At 43.0% G+C, this 25,559-nt stretch overlaps 1 pseudogene; it reads left to right on the top strand.

Moving 5' to 3' along the window:
• Positions 1-1,116: 1,116 nt before the first annotated feature.
• LOC146994543 (U2 spliceosomal RNA) lies at positions 1,117-1,292 on the top strand (annotated as a pseudogene).
• The last annotated feature ends 24,267 nt before the right edge of the window (positions 1,293-25,559 follow it).

Here is a 25,559-nt window from a genome sequence, read left to right on the forward strand (position 1 = left end):
TTTTGCTTCCTCCACGAACCCCATCTCCTCGATGTGGTCGGCCTCTCGACGTCTCAAGGTCTCCTGGTCCTTCGACGCGGAGGTTCACCCTCCATCACTTGTGGCTCCTTCATCATCTTTCCCAGCAAGAGGCATACCATTTTTCGTTCCTTCCGCACCCTGAAAAGGAGTGATCGCCTTGATGACCTTATACTCCTCCCCAACCAGGGTAAGGAGATGGAATGTGTTGCCGCCTCTCGCGCGAGCTCCCACTTCCTGAACAATGGTATGTTTACCAGGTTCGCGGAGTGGAGATTCGTGCATCGTGCTCGCCTCAACTTGGTTCCTCTCAACGCCGCCAAGCCTTGGGACACCGCTCTCGTCGAGGATGCCGCCGCTGCTCGTCTATGGAAGAGACGCTTCCTCGTGTGCTAAATCACTGCATGCGCTATTCTGCTGCCTACCAATCTCGACATAATGCAGTGGTGGACCGCGTGCACAAAGCTGGTGGCAGTCGCTGGAACCTTCTCTCCGCCAATCAGGTTTCCCTTGGCACCAGTCTTCGACCAGATCTCGTCCTCTGCAAAGACCGCTCCGCTATTGTCATCGATGTTACCATCTCCTTCGAGAACAGGCTGTATGGTTTTTCTTCTGCACGCGAGGATAAAATCAACAGGTACCGCGCCGCAGTCGACCTGCTGAAGCGAGATTTCGCTGATGTTCGTTTCTACGCGTTCTTGTTGGCTCCCTTGGCGCATGGGAGAAAGAGAACGACAAGTTGCTTCGAAGGCTGTGCAGCAATATGCCAACCTACTAAGGAAACTTGTTGTGAGCGAAACTATCCGCTACTCAAGAAACATCTACGATGAGCATGTCACTGGGATACGCCAGATGTAATCGACTCCATCCCCGCCTCTGTGGTCTTGTCTTTAACAGTACTTTTCGACTACCGCTGGACTCTTGCCCTGCCTCTTGCTATGTTGAGATGAATATTCCCGGTTTATTTGTAAATATGTATATAGTTCTGTAAATATTTTCTGTATAAAATATCTACCCTCAAGAAATGAAACTCAAATCGCACTGCGTGCGTTATTGGTATTTCATGCCATGGTTATACAATATGATGTAAAATGGCAATAAGCATTATTAATAAAAAACTTCTTTTCTTATCAGCTTAATATCTGATACGACGTCGACATGACGTCAAGATATTAAACTAATTTTTGCAGATAGGCTTGTGGTTAGGAATTTATTCCGGCCTCGCCACGGGTTGGCCTGCTATGGCACTACTTGCAGGATACGGCCCACAATATATTCAAAAAGCAGAAACTTCACTCCCTCGGGCATTGCATCCTCAGGAAAACGTCCTTTTAAAATGGCCCTTTCAAGTTTCAGAAAACCGAAGGTCTAACAACATCATACCTTTGTACGAGTGTGCGGCGACCTGCCTTTTTTTTAACTTGATATTGCTCGGGCCCCTCGTTCTTTTCCTCGGAATGGGAACATTCTGGAGCCTCGGGTTTAACCCTCATTCTTTTCCAATGTCAAGTTCTGGTTTCTGTAAATACGAAGTTTTATTCGTATTTACAGAAATCCACGGAAATCCCATAAAATCCACATTTTGATCCCGTACTCAGAAAACGTATTCATTCTGTCTGACTGATTGAAGGGACGTCGGCCTCGAAATATCACTCAAATTTCATTCGCAGTAACATTTTTCTCTCATTTCATGTAAGTTTGGTAGAATTCCTATTCACATTTGCCAGATCTTTCCCACTACAGCGCGCGTATACAAAGTGTCTCTGAGTTGGGAACCATGTGCTGGACTGTGCATGTCGAGTTTGTGTCAATCAAACTCTGCCATTATTGAATGCAGTTTCGGCTGATTAATTTTACTGTATCAATATTGGTTTAATCACAAAAAATAATTTCTTCCCTAACATGGGCATTCGATACCTCCAGGAATATTTATTTATTTTTGGTTATGCTATTTTTATTGCCTTTGTAATTACAGTTGTTTTAATTCAAGTGCAGTGAAGAATGAGAGTTTTCAGATGAGGAAGCTACTCCAGAGAAATGAACACTTTCATAAATATTTCATTGTCCTCTTTTCCCATCTGAAAAAAAATTTAGAAAATACGAGAATATTCTGTTGCATGATGCATAAGCTTATAAAAGCTGCGGTGTTTTGTAACTATTCTAATTGTTACAAAACGATTGTTAAAGTGTAACGATTGGAATCCACGTTTCTAACCACTCCCTTATCTCACTCCGGATTAGGCAGGAGGAGACAGGTGCTAACTACCAAAGTCGGTAAAAGCCAATAGGCTAAAACTGGGCAAAGCACGTCAACTAATCAAAAGAGCTTAAAAAAAAGCTGCCAAGCGGCTAATAGAACAGGGGTGCCTTTCGGCTAAAAGGAAAGAAACAAAAAGCCAAAAATTAGTCTAAGAAGGGGAGAGTTATTACGGCTAAAAAGAAGGGGAACAGGCGAAATGCAGCAAAGCCTATCGACTAAAAGGGGCTGAGAGGAAAGGCTAAACTTAGAAGAAGCTTTGTAAACTTAAAACAAAAAAAAGGGGAAGTCATGACGGCTAAAACAGGAAGTGAAGGGACAGCCAGTACAGTGTTACAATGCTAGCGTAATATAGGGAAAAATTTTTTTTTACATAAATGAACAATTAATTAAAGCAGATTAAAATTTAAAATAAAAATATATACAAACAAAATAATAATCACAACAGAAAAATAATAAGCATAATCATAACAAATAAATAATAATAATAACAAAAATAAATAATAAATAACAATAATAACAAAATAATAGAAAAATTCAAAGAAACTTATAAACAGATATACAATTTCCTGCAGGTGTATACACTACACCACTACAGTAAACACTACAGTGACTAATTAAATGAGCATTACATTGAAGTGAATGGAAGAAAAATAACAATCAGAATGACATAAACATTGTAGGATTAACGATAAACAATAAAGTCTATGTCATTTGCATGTATAAGTTGCATAATTGACTTCATGGCATTAAGAGTAGAATTGCATTTTGCCAAAATTTCCAGTGAAGGCAATGGCGATGGAAAAAGAGTTGTTCTTTCTTTTGCTGTTATTGGACAAGACGTGATGTAATGGAGAGCTCCTGCAAGCTCTCCACTTGTCCCGCAGCCACATCTTGTGTTCTTTTTATGAAATCTTTGCATATATTGCGGAAATTTACCATGATTTGTCAAGACTTGATTTAAAATGTGATCTGAATGTATACGAGAGAGAGAAATTTGTGGAAAAAAGGCATAAGTCGAACGTCCTGTAGAGTCCTCATCCCATCTTTGCTGCCATGTTTTAAGCGATTCTTGCAGGATTTGATGTTTCGCCGAAATCTCTGAAAGTGGCACTTCAACATCTATCTAATCTTGTTGTGTTGCTCTTTTTGCTTTGGAATCTGCTCTTTCGTTCCCTGCGATTCCAATGTGAGCTTTAATCCAATTAAGCTCTAGAGAATGGGAATCTAAAAGAGTTTTTATGATTTCCTTTAAGCTAAGAATGCTTCTTTTGGTAATTTTATCACTATTTAAACTTTGAAAGGAACTACGACTATCTGTGAAAATACGAATAGGAATGTTGTCAGTTATTGTGGAACCTATCCAGATGAGTGCCTTTTTTAAAGCAAGAACCTCTGCTTGGAACACGGAAGCCGTATCATTTAATCTATAAATTTCTGAATGAACTTCGTGCCCATTGTTGTACATAACGAAAGCCGCACCTACATGTTTACCAATCTTAGATCCATCTGTAAAGATTTCGATATTTTTCTGTGTTGGAGTATTTTTATACCAGGGAAGTATGTCTTGATGAGCAGGGTGCGTGTGGAAGTGCGGGACTCTTTCTTCTAAGGTATTGTACCATATAACAAGTTTGCTTATTTCCAAGTTTTCCTTATAATTAATAAGTCTAAAGAATTTTCTCTGCATCTCAGCTTTTATGTCTAAAGGCATAAGGCCCGAGAGAACTTGCAGAGCTGATGTGGGAGATGTTGAATAACACTTGGTAATACATAAAAGAACTGACCTTTGTATTTATGAAAGTTTTTGCTTTCGGCGTACGGTTCCCGTGAACCACACGGGACACCCATAAAGTAATAATCGCTCGATAGCTCTGAGATAAAGTATTTTAAGTAATTTTCCTTTCTTGCTCCAGTTTTGAGAAATGATCCGATTTAGTTTATGAATTAAATTTTGTGTTTTCTCCTTTAAATGTACTAAGTGTGGAATCCATGTGAGTTTCTGATCAAGAATAAAACCCAAATATTTTAATGTAAAACTTCTTGAGATGGTAATGTTGTCCCACTTAATACGTGAACGCGATCTATGTAATTTAGTGCCTTTAGGAAACAAAATTAATTTGGTTTTATCAATACTAAATTTAAGGTGATATTTATTGCTCCAGTGCTTAAGTTTTTCTAAAGCTCTATGAGCCTTTTCTTCAATTCGCAGTCTGTTGCTACCAGAAATGATGACAAAGAAATCATCAGCATATGCTTGAATTTTTACGCCTGTGTCAAATTCTAAATTTAAAGCTGTATCAGCCAAAATATTCCATAAAGTGGGCCCTAGGTACCTGCAAGTGAAGCTGCCCCGAGTAACAACAACAATTCGTCCACAGACAAGATACGGGGAGATCCGAAAGCTCTTCAGAAGCTTTACCGCAGAAACCGCAGAAGAGCAATTCGCCTGCTCTGCGAAGATGAGTCGCAACGCTGCCCAATTGATCGCCAAAAGATACAAGACCACTTCCTGGAAGCGCAGCAAGTTCATCCTGTCGACAGCTCGCTGTACAGCACGCCATCTCTGACCCCTTGCGAGATTGACCTTTCGCCCTTCTCTCCGGCAGAAGTTGCAAGGATGCTCTACGCAGCGGAAAACTCGGCACCTGGGCCGGACAGGCTAACATATAACCACTGGAAGTCTGTTGACCCCGACTGCTCAGTTCTAGCCACAATCTTCAACAAATGTCTCGAGGCTAGAAGAGTTCCAGCTTCCTGGAAGGACACTAGGTCCATTCTATTACACAAGAAAGGCGACCCTCATGCAATCAAGAACTGGCGTCCCATTGCATTAAGTACGACAATCGCCAAATTATTCTGTGGATGCCTGGCTCGCCGACTGACGACGTGGCTCCTGGACAACGCCTTATCACCCTCCCAGAAGGGATTTATGCCCTTTGGCGGGGTATTTGAGAACAACTTCGTTGTTCAACAGCGCCTAAAGCTCGGCCGGACCACCAAGTCAGATATCTGCCTCGCGTCCTTGGATCTATCAAACGCCTTCGGCTCACTACCACACGAAGCTATATATGCAGCGCTACATGTCTCAGGCATTGGGGAGCAGTTTACGGACCTAATACGCGACCGGTACAGCGATGCCTCCACCCGCTTCCTCACAAACGAAGGCCCCACCAACCCCATACCAATCGACACCGGAGTCCAAGGTTGCCCCCTCAGTGGGTTACTCTTCAATCTAGCTATCAACCCAGTGCTCACGAAGGTCCAAGGCCCTGATACTCAACATAGGATCCTAGCCTACGCAGATGATCTGTTGCTGTTGGCACCTACCCCCGAAGAACTTCAAGTACAACTCAATCTGACGTGCAACGTAATAGAAAGACTTGGATTGTGTATCAACCCGAAGAAATGCTTCACGATGCACGTTTCGGGTTCCCGTCCCAGTGGAATTCGTCCATCCATCTTCTCCATCAACGGTACTCCCCTCAAAGCCCTCAAGGAAGGTGAGGGTGAAGAGTTCCTGGGTAAACCGATTGGGTTCAATCTGCCGCCTGACTACGACTCCCTCAACGTCTACCTACGGAAGTGCGATACCATCCTCAACTCGATGCTTGCACCATGGCAATGCATCGATGCCTTGAAATCATTTGTCTTCCCGTCCATGGATTTTGACATGCGAACTGCCCGGTTAAAGAAGTTCGACTGGGCAAAAGTTGACGAGTTCGCCAGACCGCTCCTGAAGAAAACGCTAAACCTCCCGCCTGAATCATCTAATGAATATTTGTATGGGGACAAGAAATCTGCCTGTCTTGGAATTCCGTTGGCAGCTGAGAACTCAGATATAGCGCGCATTGACGGCGCGTTCAAGCTTTTGACATCAAGGGACACTGGTATCGAGCTGCTGGCATGGGAAGACCTCTCAAGACTCGTGGCTGCTCGACTGAAGCGTGCTACGTCAACCAGCGAATTGGCAGCCTTCCTCTCGGCCTCGGATGCAGAATTTCCAAGGGACACGTCCAACCCTATCTCTTCGATATGGTCAGCCGCTCGAAGTGCGTCCCGTCGCCTTAAAGTCGCCTGGTCAATCACGGAGGACCGCAACGTTGAAATTGCTCATAATGCATAGACTCCAACCTTCAGCACCCCTCAGGGGGCTCACTTCTGTGAGTACGGGTGTGGCAATCCCGAGGTACCCTAGCCCTTCAGGGGATCATCTTCTTGATGAGACGGGTATCACGATCCTGGAGCCCCAGTGATCTATCCTCTTTTCCGTCTCCTCTCCTCTTTGCTGGAACTTTTTCCCTTCTCTTCTCCCTCGTGGTTTCTCTCTACGGAGTTTGGGGCTCGCCACGAGAGACTGGAACAGCCCTTGTCTCTAGTCTTCGAGTGGCGAGAAAACTGCCCACGTGTTTGCCGTGCGTGGAGACCCGTGTCGCTGGAAAGGAGGGTCCTGGTAGTTGAGGGGCGAGGTACTGTCCCCAACACACTACTTTGGCCTCTGCTTCAGCTAAACGGGAGGCACCTTAGTCGTCCTCACGGGTGTCAATCGGCTGGTCACTAGTCCTTGTGTCAGTGGCTTGGGGTCAAGCTCTCGGGAGTACCTGCTTTCGGGAAAGCCGACTGTGGGGCTTCAGTTTGCGTATAGGTCCGGCTAGCCCTAACACAGGAATCTGTGTTCCCTTGTGGGGCTCCGTGGTGGGCGGGGCCGTCGGACCCGAATCTTTATTCTTTCACTATGGCTTCTCATATTTACTTAATAAAAGATTTCGAGGTAACTCCAGTCACTCAAGTCAATCCTGTCACTCAAATCACTCCTGTCACTCAACCTAGTTCTGAAACTTCTACTCCTAAACCAGTCACTCAACCTAGTTCTGAAACATCTACTGTTAAACCAGTCATTCATCCTATTTCTGAAACGTCTACTGCTTAACCACTCACTCAACCTACTTCTGAAAAGTCTACTGCAAAAAAATTACGTACAGATACAAATGAAAAAAATCATAACAATATTCCCCGTTTCCTAGTCATCTCTAGTCCTTCTGGCGAAATGCATAAGATGTCTCCTTTCGTAATAAACAAATACATCCAGTCCTGTATTGGTGAGCCGAGAAATATAAAGCGTCTCCGCTCCGGAGACTTGCTTATTGATACAACCTCAGACACCCAGTCTGCTTCTTTACTTCAGATAACTAAACTTGGGCAAGCGAATGTGACTGTAACACCACATAAGTCACTCAACTATTGTCGGGGTGTAATCTCAGAATTCGACCTTCTGTATGTTTCTGAAGAAGAGATCGCTTCTGAGCTCTCCGAACAAGATGTCTGCGGTGTAAGGCGGATCAAGATGCGTAAAGAAGGTAAGTTGATAGACACGAAACACGTGATCCTTACCTTCAACACGCCTGATCTGCCTAAGAATATTAAGGCCGGATATCTAAATATTCCTGTAAGACCTTATATTCCAAACCCTATGCGATGTTTCCAATGCCAGCGTTTCGGCCATTCTAAGACGTCTTGTCGTGGCAGCCTTACATGCGCCCGATGCTCACAGATTGGCCACGATTCTGAAAATTGTACCGCTGCGCCTCTTTGTATAAATTGCAAGGCTGAGCACCCAGCATTTTCACGCCTCTGCCCAAAATGGAAATTGGAAAAAGAAGTGCAGACTGCAAAGTTTACGAGGAACATCTCATATGCCGAAGCCAGAAGATTAGTCCAGAGCACACAGCTTCGACCAAATACATCATACGCCAGTGCTGTAAAATCATCTCGTACAGTCGCCACCCAAACATCAATAGGCACACAGACCCTAGCAAATAAAACCCATCCGTCTACATCCAACAAGCAAAAAGAAAATGCAACCCATATAGTACAAAAGAAAGAAACAGTTATTCAAAGTAAGCCCAAAACTTCTACACATAAAATATCCAATAAAAATAGAAGTCACAGCAATAGCTCTTTTGATGAGATGATTTCTGAATCTGCGGATTCAGACTTTATGGAAGTAGAAGAGGGTCTACAAGTTCCCAGGCATCTACTTCCACGAAAAACAAAAGAACAGCACAGAAAAAACAAAAACCATTCATAATGGCCACCCTAATCTCATGGAACTGTCGGGGTTTCCACCGAAATTTCCTTGACATCAAATCTATAATAAATGTGTATCATCCTGTGTGCTTAGCAATACAGGAAACAAATTTGAAACCCGAACACCATGCAAAACTTCGGAGGTTTTCTTTCGTCAGGAAGGATAACATTGCAGGTGAGCGTGCCAGTGGAGGTGTAGGTCTCCTCTCCTCACTGGATTATCCCTCAAATGTACTTCCTTTGACGACATCCCTCCAAGTTGTCGCTACTCAAATAAATTTTGATATTATTGTTTCATTTGTTTCTTTGTATTTGCCTCCAAATGAGCACATTTATCAGCAAGATTTAAATAATCTAATAGAGCAGCTGCCTGAGCCTTTTATCATAATAGGAGATTTTAACGGCCATAGTCCACTCTGGGGAAGTAAAGATACAAATTGCCGAGGAAGACAAATAGAGCAGATGATCGAAGATCATAGCCTTTGTCTCCTAAATAATGGGCAAGATACGTACTTCCATGAGCCTTCAAGGACATTCCACGCTCTCGATCTTGCCATCTGTTCACCATCTCTGTTGCCATTTTGCACTTTTAGTGTCGGAAATGACCTGTACAACAGCGATCATTATCCTATTTTTGTGTCTCTTGCACGAAGAGGAGCAAACCCCGTGTCGAGAGTCCCTCGTTTCATCCTGGACAGGGCAGACTGGGAACTCTTCTCTTCCGTTGCAGAGCTGACAGAGGAAATGGTAGAAGGTGTGCATATCGATGACGCTGTTGAAGCTGTTACTAATACTATTATTCAGGCAGCTATGCTTTCGATTCCTAGAACATCAGGAAAAACACTAAAATATTCGAAACCGTGGTGGAATCGCGACTGTCATGAAGCACTGAAAAAACAGAAAAAAGCATGGGGTATTTTTCGTAGATATCCTACTCTGCGAAACCTCATAGCTTTTAAAAGAGCCAAAGCAAATGCACGGAAAGTAAGAAGGCAGAGCCAGAGGGATTCCTGGATTTCATATGTGCCCTCAATAACATCCTCTACGCCTAGTAAGCGGGTTTGGGAAAGAGTTCGAAAAGCATGCGGAATGTATAGAGACCACTCACTTTCCTTTCTGGAAAAAGATGGCCGAGTGATTAGCTCCATAGAAGAAATTGCAAATACAATTGGTGAGACATTTGCTGCCGTTTCTTCCAGCCGAAATTACTCACCTGCATTTCTTTCTATCAAGCAACGCTCTGAGAAAAATCCCATCGCTTTCAACTCTTCCAACTTTGAGCCGTACAATAGAGACTTTACTATGGTTGAACTAAAGAGAGCTTTGTTGCAGACACATAGGTCTTGTCCGGGTCTGGATGGCGTGTATTATGAAATGCTAAAGCATCTGTCCTGTAAGTCACTGAGTGCCCTTCTCACACTTTACAATAGAGTGTGGAAGGAGCGTAGATTTCCCAGTGCATGGAGGAGAGCTATTGTCATTCCTATTGCGAAGCCAGGGAAAGACCCGAGGAATCCCTCGAACTATCGGCCAATTGCCCTTACCAGCTGTGTTTGCAAACTGTTTGAAAAGATGGTAAACAGCCGCCTAGTCTACTTCTTGGAAAAGAATAATATTATATCGCCTTATCAAAGTGGTTTTCGAAAGGGGAGAACAACCGTAGATAATATGCTCCTCTTAGAGACATCCATTCGGAAAGCTTTTGTAAGAAGAAATCACCTTGTCTCAATTTTCTTCGATATAGAGAAAGCCTATGATCAGGCATGGAGATACGGTATAATTCGCGATCTTCACGAGAGTGGCTTGCGCGGCAACCTACCAAATTTCATTCAGAATTTCCTGAACGCTAGAACTTTTCAAGTAAGGATAGGCTCTGTTTTGTGTGATGTTTTTGAACAAGAAGAGGGTGTGCCTCAAGGCTGTGTGCTCAGTGTAACTCTTTTCAGCCTAAAAATAAATTCTGTATTAAAACAACTTCCTCCCACCATTTCAGGTTCTTTATATGTTGATGATCTACAAATTAGCTGTAGAGGTGTGGATATGAGACATGTAGAGAGACAGCTCCAGATCGCTTTGAACAGGATCCAGGAATGGGCAAAAAGACAAGGATTTACGTTTTCGAAACAGAAGACTGTGTGCATGCATTTTTGTAAAAAGCGAGGTCTCCATCCTGAGCCGGAATTATACCTCAATGGGTCTGTAATTCCAGTTGCACCTGAAGTAAAATTTTTAGGGGTGATGTTCGACCGAAAATTGACTTTCCTTCCTCATGTCTTAAACTTGAGAAAAAAGTGTACCAAAGTTCTAAATATCTTAAAAGTCCTGGCGAACACCTCCTGGGGTGCAGAGCGTTGCTCCATGCTTCGCATTTACAGAGCTCTAATTCGCTCTAAACTGGACTACGGCTCAGTTCTTTACGGATCTGTTCGGTCTTCAGTGTTGTTAAAACTAGATCCTGTTCATCATCAGGCTCTGCGGATTTGTTCTGGAGCCTTCAGGACATCTCCTGTGCAGAGCCTTTATGTTGACTGTCACGAGCCATCACTCCGTTTGAGGCGTGAGGAGTTGTCTCTTTTACGCTATTTTAATATTTTATCTCAACCTGACCATCCTTATAACTTGTGTATATGTGAAAATAGCTGTGACCTTTTATTTGAGGCACGTCCATCCTGTGTGCCTTCTTTTCCTGTTAGAGTTCGTCCCCTCATTGAAGAATTCTCCCTGTTTGATATTTCCCCACAGGCAGTACAGCATTTTGAAATTGCACCTTGGGAAAATGCACTAATCCACCTTCTTGACATTTTCCACAATTACGGAAAAACAACTACTGTTGAGAGCATCTACAGACAAATTTTTGCTGATCACAGGCAGAGTTACAGGAGTTATGTTCCCATATATACGGATGGCTCTAAGTCAGCTTGCCATGTTGGCATGTCATGTATAATTGGTGACCACATGGAAGGCAGACGTTTACACGACGCTTCCTCTGTCTTAACCTCCGAACTGACTGCCATATATTATGCGCTTTTGTACATCTCAACGCTGCACCATCGAAAATTCATTGTATATACGGACTCCTACAGTGCATTGAAAGCTTTAGAATCCTTTTCTAGCACTGAGAATCCTGTGATAGTGGATGTTCTCAAGTTGAATATTAAATTGAAATGTCGTGGATTTGAACTTCTGTACTGCTGGGTCCCCGGACATACAGGAATAAAGGGCAATGAGCTGGCGGATATCGCAGCGAAATCTGCTGTTGAAATGTCCGGCCGCCTCATCCCTTTTAAAGATATCCGTTGTGTCATAAAAGAGAAGATCCGAAAGAAATGGCAGCAACTTTGGGACCTTCAACTTCATAACAAGTTGAGAAGGGTGAAGCCTAAAATAGAGCATTGGGATACTACTAGCAATCGCAGGGAGGAAGTTCTTTTGACTCGCCTTAGAATTGGTCACAGTAGAGTGACACATAACTACCTTCTGAAAGCTGAGAACGAGCCTATTTGTGCAACTTGTAATGTTTGTCTTTCAGTTTATCACATTTTAATTGAATGTTCATATTTTAATAATCTTCGTGAGAAGTATTTTAATAGCTGCGACCTGCCTCTCGACCGTTTAATCGGAAGAGAGGTCAATAATAATTTGTTTCACTACCTCAAGGAAACAGGTTTCTATTATTTAATTTGATTTTGTCCTGAGATTTTATGTTGGAATTTTAATTAATCAGATGTTTTAGGATTTTATATCTATACTGCATCTCTCATTATCAAAGTTATAATCAGCATTTTCATCCCATCATTTAAATATCTTTTTACTTGCCTCGATTTTAAAAGTGTGCTGTTGTCTTTATATTTTTTGTTCCTTTAGTTTGTATGTTAAAAAAAAGAATCCTGTGTTTGGCGCATATGGCCTATTGAGCTTTGCGCCATAAAACTACTACTACTACCAACCTTCAGCAAACCTTGTCAGTTGTCAACGCGCGAACGACATTTTTACAACTTTGAAAATGTGCGCGTAGCGTATGTTGTAATTAACCATTCATTAATTTTAAATTAATAATTAATTGTAATCAATTTTATTACATTTAAAATCCATATACATATAAAACTGAATAATTAAAAATATACCTTGTAAATTATATGCACATTTAATTAGAAATTTTCTTTTAACTCCTCAAGCATTCACTAATAAAAAGTACTTCAAATCACTACTAATCATAGAAAAAATCAGAAGCTATAAATCATATCTTTATTCTGGATGATTTCTACAGGGAAATAAAATTTAAATAACCAAGAATGATACATATAAGTATTAAACAAAATACGCATAATTTATGAATGCAAAGATTTATATGTAGCATGCTTAGCAAGATTAAGTTCTGATTTTGAGAATGTTTTTTTATAACACAGTTCTTCATTTGCCTGCATATTTATTTTTTCAATCAAAACTACTTCAAGAGTTTTAAGACCTAAATTTGGTCGAAATTCCGTCTGATTTTTTTTAACAATAGAAAAAATTCTTTCGCAAGCTGCATTTGAATGAGGTATTATTAAGACACCAAGCATTACAGAAGACAATACTTTGTATTTAATACACCCATTCATATTTTTTAATTTGGCAATTTCTCCCCATGCTATATCAATACGCAAATCTACAATTTCTTTCAAATCATCTACTTGATACATGGAAAATTCAATTTCTACTTGATTAAGACATTTTTCATCAATAATGGATGGAAAAGTATTCATCAAGTAAAGAACAGATGAAAATGAGACTTCAGTTCTCAAGTTGATGTCAGCAACTTCAGCATGTTTTAGAAATGGATCACTCAGTGGAAATTTATCAATTATATATGAACATGCAGTTACAAAAAAAGCTCGCACAGAATTGAAAAATGATTTCACTTCACTTTCATTCAACTTGGCATTTTTTAAATATAGTCTTGTTTCCGCACCAATCACTAAATTTTCATTTTCTTTTTGTTTACTATACTTCTGAAATGGAATAGACGTTAGAGTAACATCTTCATTTTCTTTAGAAATTACTGATGGTTTTACGAATCTAACAAATAAATTCATTAAAAGTTCAAAAAGTTCTCTTCTCAATTTATGTATATAAGGAGCTTGTTGTTGCAAATTAATATTTACTGTTATAAACAAAGGCAAAGTATTTTTCAAAAATAACAAGTACAATTTGGTGGTCGGTGACTGTAAAATTTTTTTAATGTTTTGCAATCTCTTTCCTTCATTCTCACTGTTATCTGGTTATCTCCAAAAAAATTTATCACAGCATCCCACTGTTCCAAAATCCTTGTTATAGATTCTAAAAGAGACAACCATCTCGTACTGCAATATTTCAAAATTTTATGAGATTTTGCATTCTGTCCCAAAATTTGTTGAGCAACTTTGAAGCTATGCTTCCGTTTCGAACTTTTCGCCAAGTAAAAATATATATATATCTATTATCAACATTTCAATTTCTGAGCCAATTAATTTTTCAGTAGCTTTTTTTGCAGCTATATGCAAGAGGTGGCATGGACAACCTCGGGTGATTATACTTGGTTGATGCATTTAGATAAATGATGCTACACCTTTAAACTTTCCAATCATATTACTAGCATTATCTGAAGAAAATGATAAGCAATTTTTCCATTCTAAACCTTTGTTTTTAAAGTTTTCATTTATACAATTAAAAATACCTTCTCCTGTATTATTCGTGCATTCTAAAATAGAAATCAATGAAGTAATTATCACTCCCTTTTCTTTACTGTAGTTTGTTATAACCAATGGGTACAGTTTGTTATCATTGTTATCAATACTTCCATCAGTACTTAGAGAAAATGATGTACTGCACACTGATTTTATAATATCAGCAACAGTATTTTCTGCAAGCGTTTTCACAATAGCAGCAGTTTTGGTATGACCGCAGCTAAATTTTTTTGCTATGGCAGAATCCGGAAACATTGCTTTGAAAAGCTCTTTGGAATGATCCGAAACAGAAAGCGGTAGATTATGTTCAATTAAAAAACGAACAAAATAGCATTCGGCTTTTATAGGATCTGTTTCATCATCTTTTATTAAGAAATTTGTTATTTCTTTAGATTTTACGGTGCCAAGTTCTATATGCTTTTGAGAAAACACATGCCATTTACAGTCATCTTTTCCGCCATGAGCAACTGAGAAGTCTTTGTTGCATACACTGCAGTGTGCGTGATTCACAGAAATTTCGGATGCTTTAATGCATGGAAATTCTGAAGAATATGAATCTTTAAACTTCTGCTTTGATAATTTTGGCTTCTTCGTTCGAGGCAGCATTATGATTAAAAATCTTTCACCTGATTCACAGTTCACAAGACACACGCTAAGCTCTCGCTGTAAACTACACAATGCAGCCGAATGCAGCCTACACACGCATCAGCGAGGAACCTGGGAGACAGACAAAGTAGACAGATGTCTTTTGTTGCACTCGCTAAATCTTTCTGCACCGATGGACGAAAAACCAAGCATAGGTGCGAAGGAAAGGTATATAGAAAGGGGGGCAATTTCGTATTTCAGAGGAGAGTAAAAAGGAACTTCGTATATTTTATACGGGTTCGAAACGCCAGGAAGAAAAGATGGGACAAAAAAGTAAAAAATAAATGGCCCAAAAGTAATGGAGTGGAAAAAAAAATTATTTATAATTAAAAAAAGGGCCTATAGAAAGAAAAGGAAAGGAAGTAAGATAATTTTGTTAAAAAAAAACACGATTGTTTTCATGAGTGCAGTCAAAGTTGTTATCATTTACATTAAATACAGTCTTCCAGGTGTGTGTAATGAGTGTGTTTTGTAAAGCTGAATAGAGGTAAAGATGGAGAAAATTAATAATAAAATAATAAATTTTGGGGGTCCAGTCACATAACAGTATAAGTCAAGTTTAGAAGCTAACTTTTGCTATAACAGGGAAACTAAAATTTAAAATTTTTTAAATTTAAACTTTTATTTTTTTACATGGAAACCAATATTAGCCTCTACCTTGAGACACAGTAACAGAAGACACATAAGATCAAGATACATATAATATCATGCAAAGTTATACATTAAACTAAGTAACATCATCTATTGCGGTTTCCAACATATTTATATATTCAGAAAACACCATCAGATAAAATCATAAATCCAAAACAAGGCGAGAACATATCAGCAAAAATAAATAAGTAAATAAATTACGGAGTTTTTTTTTATTATTATTAATTAATTTTTTTAAAAAAAATAAGCATTTTATTTATTTATTAAGTTAATGGTCATAATTTATTATATGTGTACTATTTTATCAATTTGAGGCACACTGTATTAATATATGCTTTTAATTTAAATAGATAGGAAATATAGATTAAAGGAGCAAAAACTACAACTCTGTACATTCATTGAGGCCCGAGATCGTGTTTTTAGCTCTCGAGACATTGCTCAAAGGGGCCCCAATGGGTAGGGCTAACACTACTGATAAGGGCTACTGATAAGGATAGCGTCCCTACGAGATGGTAACCAAAAAAGAACCATATGATTTAAAGCAATTACTAAGTATTTAATGCCAAAACATAATAAAATGAGCATAATAATAACAATGATCATAATAAATGAATGAATTTAAAGGTACTTTAGTGACAGATATTTGATTTAGCTTAGAGAAAAGAAGTTCTACTTATCTGAACGCTCCGTCTTAGTGCTGCAAAAGATTGCAAGGAAAACAAGACCCCCCAGGTACAGGAGAACTCCCAGCTTTGAGAACGAGACAATGCAGAGGATATTCGCGAAAATTTTCTGAAATAAATGAAGATTTTCCGGAAAACACCTTTGAAAATTCAGGAGCTCTTCCAAGATCCTGCCTCCATCGTACGTGATCACAGCGCCCTCCAACAGACAATTGGGTGGAACTATTGATAAGTCGTTAACGGTTGGAGTTACTGATCTCCGATTGGCTAATTCTTCAAAACTAGGAACGCACTCAACACGTGATATATGATAACACGAGTATTCAGCCAATCATCGGATGAATTAGTTGGTTCCGTTTTATGTACTTGTTCTCCTGCTCTTGTTTCTGTAAAATCCGTAGTTTTTTCCATACTTTTCGTAGCTCGTATTTTTTCATGAACTTCCGTAGAAACTACGGAGAATCCGTAGTAGTTGGAGTCTATGCATAATGGCACCACCATTACAGCCGGCAAAAGAAAATTCGTCTTTAGGACCTTACGAGGTGAATTCAAGAAGAAGCGCGCGGAGAAACTTCTTGCCTATCCCAACCAGGGCAAGGCGATTGAATGCGCAGCAGCATCAAAATCCAGCTGCCACTTCTTCCACAATGGTGCATTTACAAGATTCACGGACTGGCGTTTGTGCACCGCGCCCGACTTAATCTCGTCCCGCTTAACGGTGCCAGATATACTGCAAATGGATCCCGTAGCTGCCGACGCTGTGGATACGAGCAAGAAACATTTCCCCATGTCCTCTGCCACTGCATGAGGTACAGCCGCCTGTTTACGGAAAGACAACGCAGTGGTTCAGAGGATAAAAAATGCGGCCTCCAACAGATGGCAGATATACGCTGAGAATCGCCCTGTGCATGGTCTCTCTCTCAGACCGGATCTGATCCTTACACGTGGCGACTCCTGCCTGATACTGGACATTACTGTAGCCTTCGACAACCGGCGTGCTGCCTTTGACGCCGCGTGAAGAGAGAAAGTCAACAAATACCGACCCCTTGTAGAAGCACTCAAGAGAAGCTACAGAGATGTACGAGTTGAAGCAATCGTAGTGGGTGCACTTGGATCCTGGTATCCGAATAATGACAAAGTGGTGAGCAGACTGTGTAGTCGCCGTTACGCCGCACTAATGCGTAAATTAATCGTCAGCGAGACCATTAGCAAATCAAGGGATAGACCGACATCAGACAGGACCAGCCGAGCAACAATCCAACATCAAATGCACAGCGACGGTGAGGAAGCTATGGACAATTAATTCGTGGACGTTTTTCCGTCAATCATCCCTATTTGAGCGATCAATGCACAGTACTGTACAAGATGAAAAGAGGTATATACTATAATACCGGACTGTGTATATCATGTATATGATAATACTTGTACTGTGAAGACTATGCTCCTAATTACATGTACATACATCAATTTTACGGCAAAGTAACTGTATATAATGCGAAATTGTAAATATTCTAAGTCACTGTAAATATCATGCAATTGTATCTGCATCTAGTTTTATGTACATGATACTTTCCGCCACGCAAGTATCATTCTATTGTAAAGTGGCCATAAATATGGTTTCAATAAAAGAAAATTATGTTCTTATTAGCTTAATCGATGGACTAGTTGCTTGTGTCCCTGTGACAGCCTCATAGCACCGGTTGAGCAGATTGAACGCCGAAGGCCGAGTCGCCTCCCATTAATTTTGTCGGTTTGATCTTTTTTCAGATCCAGAGTGGTGGATATTCTGAAGAACGGATGAGTTCCCCGTCCCGCCTTCCTGCCCGGCCAAGGCCCTGCCCACTTCCAGCCGTGAGGAGTCCCGGTTCCTGTTCTCCGCCTCCTGTTCCTGAGGATCCAGTTCCAAGACCGGAGTTCCTGAGGAGGAAGGCGATGTCCATGGTTCCTGAGGACGATGCTGCCCTAAGCAGGTCCATGCCCACGATGTCTGGAGCCACGAGAGGAGGAGTCTGCAGTACCAAGGACCCTGCTGGTCGCCGTGTGGAAGTTCCCGGTGCCGCCGAAGATGATGCCAGCCCTGAAGGACTACCACTAGCCTGGATGGACGCTGCAGCCGCTAGTGGAAGATTCCAGTCTCCCAAGATCTCTCCTGGATATCGGGATCCCGTCCCCGCTACTACAAAGGATGGAGCCATCACCAGAGGACCAACGCACCTGAAGATGAAGACTGCTGCAGCTAAAGGAGGTCCGCTCACGTCAAGCGACTTTTCTGGACACAAAGATGCAAGCCACGCCCAGACCGCCGCACCAATCTCCGGACACCAACAAGGCTCTCAAGAAATGCTCAAGCCTGAAGCTGGCCCAAGCAACTTCCCTCCTGTCTTGGACACGCCCACCCCGTCTTCACAGATGCGCCACGTAGCTGCTTTCGTTACTCCTACAGGCCGACCGCTGACTAAGAGTGGCCATTTGAGACAACTCCTTGACCGCATCACTGCTGGAGTCCCGGTGCGGCATGCTCTACAGCCTGGTGATTCATGTTCTGCGCCCCGTACAGCTGAGAAAGGATTGCAAGCCACACCTACCTCAGCACCCTCCACCTCGCCTGCTCAGCTCGACAATTCACAAGGTTCTGGCGCCAATCGTGCCACGCTCAGAGACGAAAGGGACCCATCTGGCCGGTTTGTGTCTTTCCCTTGCTATGTTTGTGGATAAATCTTCAAGAAGAGGAAGCGTCTACTGAAACACGCCTTGACCCATGGTTCTGACTCTAATGGATGCCAACCAGCTCCGTTGAAGCACACGCCTATCGCCAATACCTCTATCTCCCGTGTGTGCCACCATACTAGAACTAGGACTGCAGCGGGCCATGCCTGTGCCTCTTCCTCGACTGTTGCCTCGTCAAAAGGAAGGTCGTATGCTGATGTAGCTGCTTCCACTCCCACAGCCCTATCAGCCGCGCCATGCACCTCTACGAGTACGCATAAGCTTCCAGCTACAACGACTATCTCCACTGCTCCTGTTAGGCCTTCGCTTCTGGATGCTGAGGTACGCCACAACGCTCCCGTCTACTCTCCTGGGACTACTGCTGGCCTGGATTCTTCTACTGACGATGCGTACATCTCCTTGGATCCGATGTCGCCACTCTCTGCCTCTCCTGCTTCTCCGGTTGTTGCACAGTTCCCGACTTCAGACTACCGCGAGCCACGCCCACAATTCGTCCTCTGCCGTTTCCTCGCCGCCTGAAATAATGTACGCCGAAAGAACTGCCACCTCTCCCACTGCCCGTAGTGTCTCCACGCCGCCGTCAGCCTCGTCTACAAGATCTGGTGTAACTGCTCCTTCCACCCGTGCCGTCACGCCTCCTGAGTTAGGTTCAGTTCCACCTTCACAGAGTCCATCACCTGCCATAGAGTCCCCTGCTGTTCCCTCATCTAATAGTGAACTGCAGCCTGCCATGCCATCTCCGGAGATCACGCTGCCCAGTACAGCTGTGGACCCACCGAGAGTACCCTCACCAGAGATCTTCCCCGATATCACATGCCGGAATGACTCTACGGTCCACCTTGTCTTCCCACTGACTGATACACTGGCTTGTACAGAATCCAGCTGCAATAGGACGTTTCATGCCAGGCAATGGTCAACGCTGCGACACTCCCTTTGTCGTCACCTGGAGTATGCCCATGGAATTGTGATTTCCACCACTAAGAACTGGTGCGCCCACTGCCGATGTTCCATTGCCACACGTGTGTCGAGACACCAGCGCTTCAGGGAGCTCCCCGTTATCCTGCCATCGGGGATCACTCATCGATGGAGGTGCAATATTTGCGATTTCTCCTGCCAGACGCGCTGTGGTTTTCTTAATCACCAAGCCCGCCATAGACGTGAAAGACAACGGCAGATGACTCCGTTCGTCCCTCCTCCTGAACGAACCCGACGAAGACGAGTGAGATGGACGACCCCTGCTCCATTACCTCCTGATGCTTCTCTGCAGTCTTCAATGAGGTCTCCTTCCATTCCTGCTCACCCAGATCCTGCAACGACCCCCAGTGGCCTTACTGTGGAACTTATGGTACCTAGAGATGATGCTCGCACGGCGGTAGTTTACTACACGCCCTCTGCAGCTACCTCGTCTGATAGTCGTGCAAGGTCTACACTCCGGAGGAAAGTGATCACCCTGTACGGCGTCACAGTGCTGGTTCTCCTACCACCTCGGTTCACTCTATCCCTGCTGCCTCACAAGTACTACCGCCAGAGGACGCTGGAGGTGATGGAGCTCTCGACTTCGTCGACGACGTACCCGCCTTCTCAGCAAAGCCGCAGGATTTTTCACCTTTGGACTGCTTCCACGAAAGACTGGACGCTCTCAGTGATGTGGATCCTAGCACCCTATGGAATGACTTTCTCGCCCTGCTGGATGACATCTACAAGACAACTGCTGTTACTGTGCGACTACCACCTGCATCTGATGCCCCGCCCAGTGGACGTAATGCACCTTCTTCCTGCAATGATCCCAAGTTTCTGCAAAAGCTCTACAGGAGAAATCGACGAAGAGCGGTCCGGCTTCTGACTGAAGGCGAATCTAATAGGTGCGCCATCAGCAGACAAGAACTACAGGACTATTTCATCGCCTCCCAGAGACGTTCACCCATCGACACTTCACTCTTCACTGCAAGTGAGACTCCTCCTCCCTCCCTGAACCTTACACCATTCTCTGCCTCCGAAGTGGCGAGACGGCTCTATGCTTTTGAGAACTCGGCCCCGGGACCGGATCGGTTGACCTACAACCATTGGAAGTCAGTTGATCCGGAGTGTACGGTGCTTGCCAAGATCTTTAACTTCTGCTAACGGGCCAGACGGATTCCTGAGAACTGGAAAGCCACACGCACCTTGCTACTATACAAAAGAGGCGACCCCATTGCTCCTGAGAACTGGAGACCCATCTGCCTAAGCACCACCATCGCCAAATTGTTTTGTGGTTGCCTTGCACGGCGATTCACCGACTGGCTAATGTCCAACGAGATTCTCTCCACCTGCCAGAAGGGTATCCTCCCGTTTGACGGCGTATTTGAGCATAACACGTTGTCCAACAACGGATTCAGCTAGCAAGGACTTCCAAAACTGACATCTGCCTGGCTTCTCTGGATCTCAGTAATGCATTTGGATCCCTGCCTCATGAGGCCATCTTCGCTGCCCTCGAGACTGCGGGAGCTGGAACTGCATTCATCGACCTCATCCGGAACCTTTACACTGACTCCTCAACTTGCATCTTCACTCAAGAAGGCCTTACAGATCCTATTTTCTTTGAATGTGGAGTACAACAGTGATGCCCACTAAGTGGTCTACTTTTCAACCTGACGATTAATCCGATTCTACAAGTCATCCAAGCACAGAGTCCTACCCACCGTGTTTTAGCATATGCGGATGTCATTCTACTCCTGGCTTCATCACCGGAAGAATTGCAAATACAGCTCGACCTGGCGGTCTCCCTCACCAAGAAACTCGGCCTCTCCCTAAATCCAAAGTGTTTCGACCTTCACTTGTCTGGACGCCAACCAGTTCGGACAAGAGAGTCTACCTTCCGCATCAATGGTGTACGGATCAAGACTCTTAGTGACGGAGAAGAAGGTGAATTCTTGGGCAAACCCGTCGGATTCCAACTTCCTCCGGATAAACAACGCACTTAACACCTACCTCCAAAAATGTGACCAACTGCTACGATCGAAGCTTGCGCCATGGCAGCGTCTCGATGCCCTTAAGGCTTTCGCCTTTCCTGCCATGAACTTTGACATGCGAATGGCACGCTTGAAAAAGACAGACTGGGCCAAGATCCACACTCACATTCGTCCCTTAATTAAAGAGACTCTAAATCTTCCACCTGAGGCCTCAAATGACTATATTTACGGAGATAACAAAGCTGCCTGCCTAGTCATTCCCCTGGCCGCCGAAAACTCCGATATTGCTACGATAGACGGGGCCTTCAAGCTACTTACCTGTAGAGATCCTGCGATCCAACTCCTCGCCTGGGAAGATCTGAAGTGCCTCGTCTCGAGAAGGACGTCTATCACTGCCACGCCCCATGTGTTAGCTGCTTTTCTGTCTGGATCTGACGAAGACTTTCTCCGCACCACGTCCAATCCCATCTCTTCAATTTGGACTGCTGCTAGAAGAGCATCACGTCGCCTTCATGTCACCTGGAAATTTCCGACAACACCGTGTCGCTGATCCACGAGGGTACTCCTATCTCACAAGGAAAACGCCACCTCATTTTCAAGACTCTGAGAACTACACTCAAAAAGGCAAGAACCACCAAATTGTTTCCTACCCGAATCAAGGAAAAGCGATGGAATGTGCAGCAGCAGCTAAGGCCAGTTCGCATTTCTGCAGTACTGGCTCGTTCACTAGATTTGCCGACTGGCGCTTCTTACATCGTGCAAGGTTAAACTTTGTGCCTCTGAATGGTACGCGACGCACGAACAACGGCTCTAAAGGCTGCCGACGTTGCAACAACTTGGAGACTCTTCCTCACGTCCTCTGCCACTCCATGAGGTACAGCCGCTCTTTTCAAGCTTGCCACAACGCAGTGGTAGAGAGGATCAAGAAAGCCGCAGCTGGGAGATGGGCAGTACTCACAGAGAACCAGATCCTACATGGACACGCCCTCCGACCGGATCTCATCCTTGTTCGAGACGACTCGTGCCTCGTTCTCGACATCACGGTTCCATTTGATAATCGACGGGCCGCCTTCGACGCTGCAAGAAGGGAAAAGATCGAAAAATATCGCCCTCTTAACACCCTTCGCCGGAACCACTCTGATGTCCGTGTCGACACCATCATCGTTGGAGCATTAGGGTCTTGGGAGCCGAACAATGATCGTGTTGTGAACCGCCTCTGTTCCAGAAAGTACGCCTCCCTGATGCGCAAGTTAATCGTGAGCGATACTATCAGCTTTTCACGCGATATTTACGTAGAACACCTCACAAACGTTCCTCAGGTGCGCCAGCAAAGACACGCCCCCACTGCGGAAGCTCAACGCCCGAATAATACTGAACAGCGTTCGACTCCAGTGCAGACTCCAGAAGGAAATGAATAGGTGGACATACAAGATTGGACTACTCATTCACCCTTCGGACTATTGCATATGATTTAAAAAGGAATCGCTTTTCAGGTGAAATTGAACTTTAAAAGAAAATTTGCTATGAACATCGTTATATGCATGGATGTAGCTCCACAGTTAATAAGCGGTCATCCAATTTGGTAGCAATGTGATGCGAAGTACAGCTTGTAATGTTTTGCGGTTGAATTGAATATGTAAATATCTTGTAATGTAAATATCTTGAAATGAATATGTAAAATCACTATGTGAAAATGATGGTTGATTCTGTATATAAGTAAATAGCTGTAAACATTCTCTAGACTCAATAAAAAGTTTTTCTGTTCTTATCAGCTTAATCGGTGGACTAGTTGCTTGTGTCCCTGTGACAGCCTCATAGCCCTCAAAGCCCTCTTCTTCCCTTCACTGTCCTTTGACATGCGGACCGCCCGACTCAAGAAAGGAGCCTGGACCCGTCTTGACGATTTCATCCGACCTTTTTTAAAGAACACCATCTCCGTTCCTCAGGATGCTGCTAACGAGTATCTTTATGGAGATTCCTCTGCCGGATGCTTTGGGTTCCCGATAACAGCCGAGGATTCTGACATCGCCAGAATTGACAGCGTCTTTAAGCTCCTTACCTCCCCGGACCCTAGCGTGGCAGATCTTGCATGGAGCGACTTGGAAGGATTCATCGCTCAGAGAATAAGATGTCACCCATCGCCCAACGACCTCAGCCTCTTCCTTTCGGCATCCGACACTGGACCGTTCCGTGGAACATCCAATTCTTCTCCCTCACCTTGGTCTGTTGCCCGCGCGGGCTCGCGACGCTTGGGAATCTCGTGGAACATCGGAGACGGCCACCGTGTGTCCCTAACTTACAAGGACCTGTCGATTGAGCCCAGCATGCGGCGTAGCATCTTTAGGATTTTACGCAAGGCCAGGCGTGCTGAGCGTACTGAGAGACTGATTGCACTTCCAAGTCAGGGAAAAGCAATTGAATGTGGTTCTGCTTCCCGCGCCAGCTGCCACTTTCGGGCCGGTGACTACACCAGATTCGCAGATTGGCGATTTATTCACCGTGCCCGACTTAACCTTGTTCCACTCAATGCAAACAAACGTTCGGACACAGCTAACAGAGGAGGATTTTCTGCGCATGTTGGAATCCATGTTGGATGGTTGTTTATGTGCTCCCGCTTAAAGTTGCTATTTTCCTGTGTAAAAGTTGATTGTGGATTGTGAAAGTGTATAATTATTTTTAATTAAGTGTTCCGCTTTCGAAAAAGGTATTGTGCAAGTTCTGAAATTTTCTTTCAAGATATGAGGAATTTAAATTTCGTCTACACCTGAACGCCTATCTCGCATGGACGAGTAAGTTTTACATTGATTATATGATGAATTATTTATGCAATTTTAATTTGTCGGCTGTTTTAGACTCTTACATGTTCTATCTAGTTGTATATTTAAAAGCACAGTCCTATCTTTCATGGTTTTGAATATATTTGAATTTGAAATTGTAGAGTGAGCTAGGCCTAACGAGGCTGACATTTGTTTATATTAGAAGATTTATGTTATTAGAAGGAATAATCGTGTGGTGCATCATATAATCAAGTCTTTTTGCACGGTGGAGGAACAGCTCTGACATATTTTGGTGTACCATATTCGACGTCTTTGAGCCCGTTGGTCGATTTGCTCAGTTTTTATGCTAGAACTCTCGTTTTTATTGTAAAAATTATTTCACGCATTGCAGATAGAGAACTTGCTGTATTGGAAATTGATTTCTATCTTTTTTAAGAAGTTTTAACACTATAGATGTATTAACTTTGAACTTTTAGGGTTTTTAGAGTTTTATTATATTAGGATTTATCTATATGCATTGATTTTTATGAGGTAATTTGATTTCTTTGTCCCCAAGCCGACATAATATAATTTCTGATCCAAAATCTAAGATGGTATCAGTAACCGAGCTTTCGGTTACTGATACCATCTTAGATTTTGCAAGTAATGAATATGATATTCTGACGGTTATGTGTAATATTAATAAGATCGTTGACACATTGAGGGAAAAGAGAGTCCCGAAGATTCTTATTGCGAATTTAAGTAATGGTCTAAATTTTATTACTGACTGGATTGCTAAAAGAAAGACAAATAATGCAAATGATAATGAAAGATTGATAGTGAGTAAATTGGATGCGATTGAAAAAGAGGTCTATGAAATTAAGGAGAAAATGACCAATGAAACTACTCGAGAGCCATGGATTGAAATTAGATCAAAAAGAAATGGGAGGAAGAGAGAAATGAATAGAGAAGATAATTTAAGAGAAAATGAGGTCATCTTACGCCCGATGAAGGATGGAGTTGATGTTTATGAAGAAGTTAAATCCAATGTACGCAATTATGTATGTATATGTGTGAACAAC

The sequence above is a fragment of the Stegodyphus dumicola genome, chromosome 11 (genome assembly GCF_044657685.1).
Source record: "Stegodyphus dumicola isolate Sdum_Otavi_A_Nest chromosome 11, ASM4465768v1".
Lineage (NCBI taxonomy): Eukaryota > Metazoa > Arthropoda > Arachnida > Araneae > Eresidae > Stegodyphus > Stegodyphus dumicola.